General features: G+C 41.5%; 1 pseudogene; it reads right to left on the bottom strand.

Annotated features, from left to right (window-relative positions):
• Positions 1-238: 238 nt before the first annotated feature.
• LOC108295614 lies at positions 239-1022 on the bottom strand (annotated as a pseudogene).
• Positions 1023-6028: the final 5006 nt, after the last annotated feature.

The raw sequence follows: 6028 nt of genomic DNA, 5'->3' as shown, positions 1-6028 counted from the left end.
GGTATTTTCAAAAAAAAAAAAAAAAAAAAAAAAATTATTAACATTCAAGGAGAATTTTTTTTCTTGGTCAAGATTTTTTTTATTTCTGCTTGGGGGAGGGAGCAGGATAAGAACTGTTTTCCAATTTGCTTTCCACTGTATACACACGTACCCACACACATACATAAACATACATACACCAAAAATACCCCAAACAAACAAAAAAAACCAGGAATTAAAAACCAAAACACCCTCAAACTGCACAAATACTTCATATTTTGACCAAAAAAATATCCTGGGAGGAAGTGCAAAATGCAAAATCAAATGACCAAAAAATGCTGAACAAACAGCATTATTAATATACAAAATATTTATATTGCTGAACTAGTAACTAGTAACAGGTGATGTTCTCCGTGTCTGTAAAACTTTGGAACCACATAGCTGATTTGTTAAATCTAGTCCATGCCAACTTCCAAAAACCAAAATTTTAGTTAACTTCATCTCTGATGCCTCATCAAAATTTTCTACAAGATCTGGAACATCATTGTCCTTCTCATCAATGTCCTGGTTTTGGTGCTTTACTGTCTAAGACTTGCCATGGGAACTGTTCAGCTAACTTCCTAAGGCTTGTTAAGCTGTCAGCACCAAGTTGACTAAATATTCCAGGAAGCATTTCTGTGATTGGTTTGGCTTCTGCATGACCAGTAATAACAAATGTGTTAGTAGAAAGGGAAGCTTGGACTTTGGGATTGTTGAAATGAATAACTGTCCCATCATCTTTAATCATGTTCACTTTTTCAATATCAGCTATATTATTCACAGCCAGTTTTTTAGAGAACTCTGGAGCTTTTTGTCATCAGTTGTAGCTATTCTATGTACCACCACCTTCTTTTTGCGAGCTGTACCCTTGCCCCCTATCCGGACCTGAGCCTGAAGTTTGGCTAACTTTTCTTGATTCATGCTGTTGGTAAATCTGAAGCAGGGAGGGTCCTCCAACACCAGCATGTGGCAAGAGCAAGATGGCTGCCTCCTCGAGAAAGTTTTTAAAATTTTTTTTTATTTTCATTTTTTAGAGATGGGGTTTCACTGTGTTGGCCAGGCTGGTCTTGAACTCCTGACCTCAGGTGATCCACCTGCCTCAGCCTCCCAAAGTGCTGGGATTACAGGCATGAGCCACCGCGCCTAGCCTCGGGAGAAAGTTTTTTAAATTAAATTTATTTTCGAGACACGGTATCTCTGTATCACCCAGGCTGGAGTGCAGTGGCAAGATCATAGCTCACTCCACCCTCAAACTCCTGAGCTCAAGGAATCCTCTCACTTCAGCCTCCTGAATAGCTGGGACTGCAGGCATGTGCCAATGCACACTTGGCTAATATTTTTGTTTTTGTAGAGACAGAGTCTTGCTACCAGCCCAGGCTTGTTTCAAACTCCTGTACTCAAAAGATCCTCCCACCTCAGCCTCATAGAGTGCTGTGATTACAGGCATGAGCCACTGTGCCCAGCCTTAATTTTTAATTTTGATTGACATAATTATATATATTTATGGTATACAATGTGATATTTCATTACATGTATGCAATGTATAATTATCAAATCAGGGAAAGTACACTCATATCTCAGACATTATATATTTATGGTATACAATGTTTTCATTTGTCTGTTTTTGACAGAGTTTCACTCTTGTCACCCAGGCTGGAGTGTAAAAGCAAGGTCTCGGCTCATCGCAGCCTCCGCCTCCCAGGCTCAAGTGATTCTCTTGCCTCAGCCTCCCAAATAGCGGGGATTACAGGCGCCTGCCACCATGCCTGGCTAATTTTTGTCATTTTTTAGTAGAGACAGAATTTTACCATCTTGGCCAGGCTGGTCTTGAATTCCGTACCTCAAGTGATTTGCCCACCTTGGCCTCCCAAAATGCTAGGATTACAGGTGTGAGCCACCATGTCTGGCTCAGTGTTTTATGGAATGATTATAGCAAACTGACATATCCATCCTTACATACTTATTTTTTGTAGTAAGAACATTTAAAATCTGTTCTTTTAGCAATTTTGAAGTATACAATACATTATTGTTGACTATGGTTACCATGTTGTACAACAGATTTTAAAACGTATCTTTCTGTCAAAGTGAAACTACCCTTTGGTCAATATGTTCTCATTCTTCCTCTCCCCCAGCCTCTGATAACCTCAACGGTACTCTACTTCCATAAGTTTTTTAGATTCCATATGTAAGCAAGATAATGTAGTATTTGCATTTCTGTGTCTGGCTTATTTCACTTACCATAATGTCCTGCAGTTTCAATTCTTTTGTTACAGATGACAGAATTTTCCTCTTTTTTGGCCTGGTGTAGCGGCTCATACTTGTAATCCCAGGACTTTGGGAGGCTAAGGCAGGCCGATCATCTGAGGTCAGGAATTCAAGACCAGCCTGGCCAACACAGTGAAACCCCATCTATACTAAAAATACAAAAATTAGGCCAGGCGTGGTGGCTCACGCCTGTAATCCCAGCACTTTGAGAGGCCAAGACACTTGGATCTCCTGAAGTCAAGAGTTCATGACCAGCCTGGCCAACATGGTGAAACTCTGTTTCTACTAAAAATACAAAAATTACCTGGGCATGGTGGCACATGTCTTTACTTCCAGCTACTCAGAAGGCTGAGGCAGGAGAATCACTTGAACCCAGGAGGCGAAGGTTGCAATGAGCTGAGGTTGCACCACTGCACTCTAACCTGGGTGACAGAGCAAGATTCCATCTCAAGAAACAAAAAAACTAAAAAACAATATAAAACAAAAAAATTCCCTGCTGTGGTGGCACGTGCCTGCCTGTAATCCCAGCTACTTGGGAGGCAGAGGCAGGAGAATCACTTGAACCTGGGAGGCAGAGGTGTAGTGAGCCGGGATCTCATCACTGTGCTCCAGTGTGGGCAACAGAGCAAGACTCTGTCTCAAAAACAGGACAAGACAGAATTTCCCTCTTACTAATAACTGAATAGCATTCCTGTGTGTGTGTGTGTGTGTGTGTGTGTGTGTGTGTGTGTATCACATTTTCTTTTCCACTCATCTCTTGATGGACACAGGTTGGTTCCATGTTTTGGCCTTTCTGAATAATGCTTCAGTGAACATAGGAGTGCAGACATCTCATTGACATACTGATTTCATTTCTTTTGGATATACACCCAGAAGTGGGATTCCTGGGTCATTTGGTAGTTCTGTTGTTAGTTTTTTGAGGAACATCCATGCCGTTCTCCCTAGTGGCTGTGCTAATTTACATTCCTACCAACAGTATGCAAGGGTTCGCTTTTGTCCACATCCTTGCCAACACTTGTTATTGGATAAATATTAAGCAATTGGATTTTTTTTCCCTCTATTGCCCAGGCTGGAGTACATTGGTGAAATCACAGTTCATCACAATCTCAAACTCCTGGGCTCAAGCAGTCCTCCTACCTTGGCCTCCCAAAGTGTTGGGATTACAGCCAGTGCACCCAGCCAAGCAGCTGGGTATGTAAGAATAGAGCTGGAAGGGGCAGGCTTTCAAACTGGAGATGTAAATTTGAGGATCCCCTCACATGTTGCCAGTGTATAAAGAAGTAAGGTCTAGGACAGCTCACTGCTCATCAGGACCCCTAGAAGACCTTTTTTAAAATGGTATTTTCAAAAAAAAAAAAAAAAAAAAAAGGATTTTCTTGGCCTCTCTTCCCAGAAATCCTAACTGAATTGATCTGAGGTAGAGTGAGGGCATTGTATTTTTTAAAACAGTCTAAGGTTATCCTATATTTGTACATTTAGCTTATTTAAACTTTTTAACATTGTAAACAATGCTTATATTAAAAGCCTTATAGTGTAATTGTGTACAATCTTAGTTGCTTTTATAGTATACACTTCTAGAATATTGCTAGTATTTTTTGTTAATTTTGCACATGAAGGCCAGGCCCAGTGGCTCACACCTGTAATCCCAGCACTTTCGGAGGCCAAAGCAGGAGTATCACTTGAGGTCAGGAGTCTAAGACCAGACTGACCAACATGGTGAAACCCTGTCTCTACTAAAAATACAAAAATTAGCCAGGCATGGTGGCTGGCGCCTGTAATCCCAGCTACTTGGGAGGCTGAGGCTCAAGAGTTGCTTGAACCTGGGAGATGGAGGTTGCAGTAAACTGAGATCGTGCCACTGGGTGACAGAGTGAGACCCATCTCAAAAAAAAAAAAAAAAAAATTTGCACATGAAGAACACATGATTTTGTTCTGACATACAGTCTTTAAAATATTAGTTTTAAAGTCAGAATAGGCTGGGCATGCTGGTTCATGCCTATAATCCCAGCACTTTTGGAGGCCAAGGCAGGCAGATAGATCACTTGGGGCCAGGAGTTTGAGACCAGTGTGGTCAACATGGTGAGACCAGTGTGGTCAACATGGTGAAATGCCGTCTCTACTAAAAATATAAAAATTAGCCAGGCGTGGTGTTGCACACCGATAATTCCAGCTACTCAGGAGACTGAGGCAGGAGAATCGCTTGAACCTGAGAGGTGGAGGTTGCAGAAAGCTGAGATTGTGCCACTGTACTCCAGCCTGGACAACAGAGTGAGACCCAATAAATTTCTTAATAAAATTTCCATGCCTTAAGCATTAGAACAATCATCTAAATCTGCAGTGACATTTTAAGTGCCAAGTCTTTCTCCTAGCTATAACACTAAGAGGCCTCAATATCGCTTAATCAAAAAAAAAAAAAAAAAAAAGGAATCATAGATAAGAAAGAGAAAAAAATGAATGGAATACAGAAAGCTCCGTCAATTCTGAATTAGTCGTGAAGGCAGTCACTATCTGGAGTTAGTATTTTTGTATCAGGCACTTTCTCCTTAGTGAGTTTCATTCAAATCACAGTATCAAAGAGACACAAAGTAAAATGTTGATAAATCAATGATCAAGGAAACAATTAGGAAGCTCAATTGCAGGGTTCCAGATGAAGACAGACAGGAGAGACAGGTGAAAATAGACAGACTGGGATAGCAAACGTGAAAATGAGGAGTAGATGGATTTGGACTATATTTTAGAAGTCCATTAAACCCTGGAGATGAGATTTCACCCTCTCGCATTCCTAAAAATGTAAAGCTTTGACTCTCAGGTCACCAGATTATACCACCTACTATCCCTTATTGCACTGTCCATTTATCGACTCCCCCAAAGTCACTCCTGCTTTCTCAAAAATACTAGTTTCTGGCCCACTGTCCAACTCCATTCCTGTCTAAATTGTTGGCCTTTTCAGTGTATGTATAAATGGTCTTTCTAACACCCTGACCTTTCTGTTTCTTCAACTCATAACCATTGATCTTGTCCTCCACTTCTCGGCTATTCACTTCCATGATCATATACCTTTGTCATTGTCAAACCGTCCTTTATCTCATTCTCTGACCTCTACCTCTTATCTTTCCACTCCCTCTAATACCCTGACTCCAGCAATCCTTCAACTACACCAGGATGGGATTTAACAAGTGGAGGCCGTTGGTGAGAATGAGGGCAACTACTTTTGAGAGGGTGAAGGGGAGAGATGATAATGTTTGACGGTGGGATTTTAGTGAGAATGTGGTACTATCAATGAATTATGGGTCTTGATCCTATAGGACTTGCTGATGGATTTGATGTGGGTTTTGGAAAGAAGAGAGAAATCGAGATGACTTCCAGATTCTTCACTTGAGGCACCAAGCCAGTGGTACAGTAACTTAGAGAGATGAAAAAGATTGGAGGAGGAGCAGATTTTGTGGTTGTGTGAATCAAGAATTCTATTTTGGAGCTGGGTGTGGTGGTTGATGCTTGTAATACCAACACTTTGGGAGGCCGAGGTGGGAGGATCACTTGAGGCCAGGAGTCTGGGCAACATAGGGAGACCCCATCTCTACAAAAAATAAAAAATTAGTGGCTGTGGTGGTACGCCTATAGTCCCAGCTACTAGGGAGGCTGAGGTGGGAGGATAGCTTGAGTCCAGGAGGTTGAGACTGCAGTGACCCATGATGGCACCACCGCACTACAGCCTGGGTAACAGAGCAAGACCCTGTCTCACAAA

Source organism: Cebus imitator, unplaced genomic scaffold (assembly GCF_001604975.1).
Source record: "Cebus imitator isolate Cc_AM_T3 unplaced genomic scaffold, Cebus_imitator-1.0 Scaffold652, whole genome shotgun sequence".
NCBI lineage: Eukaryota > Metazoa > Chordata > Mammalia > Primates > Cebidae > Cebus > Cebus imitator.
Note: the sequence above shows the minus strand (reverse complement) of the source record. Positions and strands in the feature narration are given on the sequence as shown.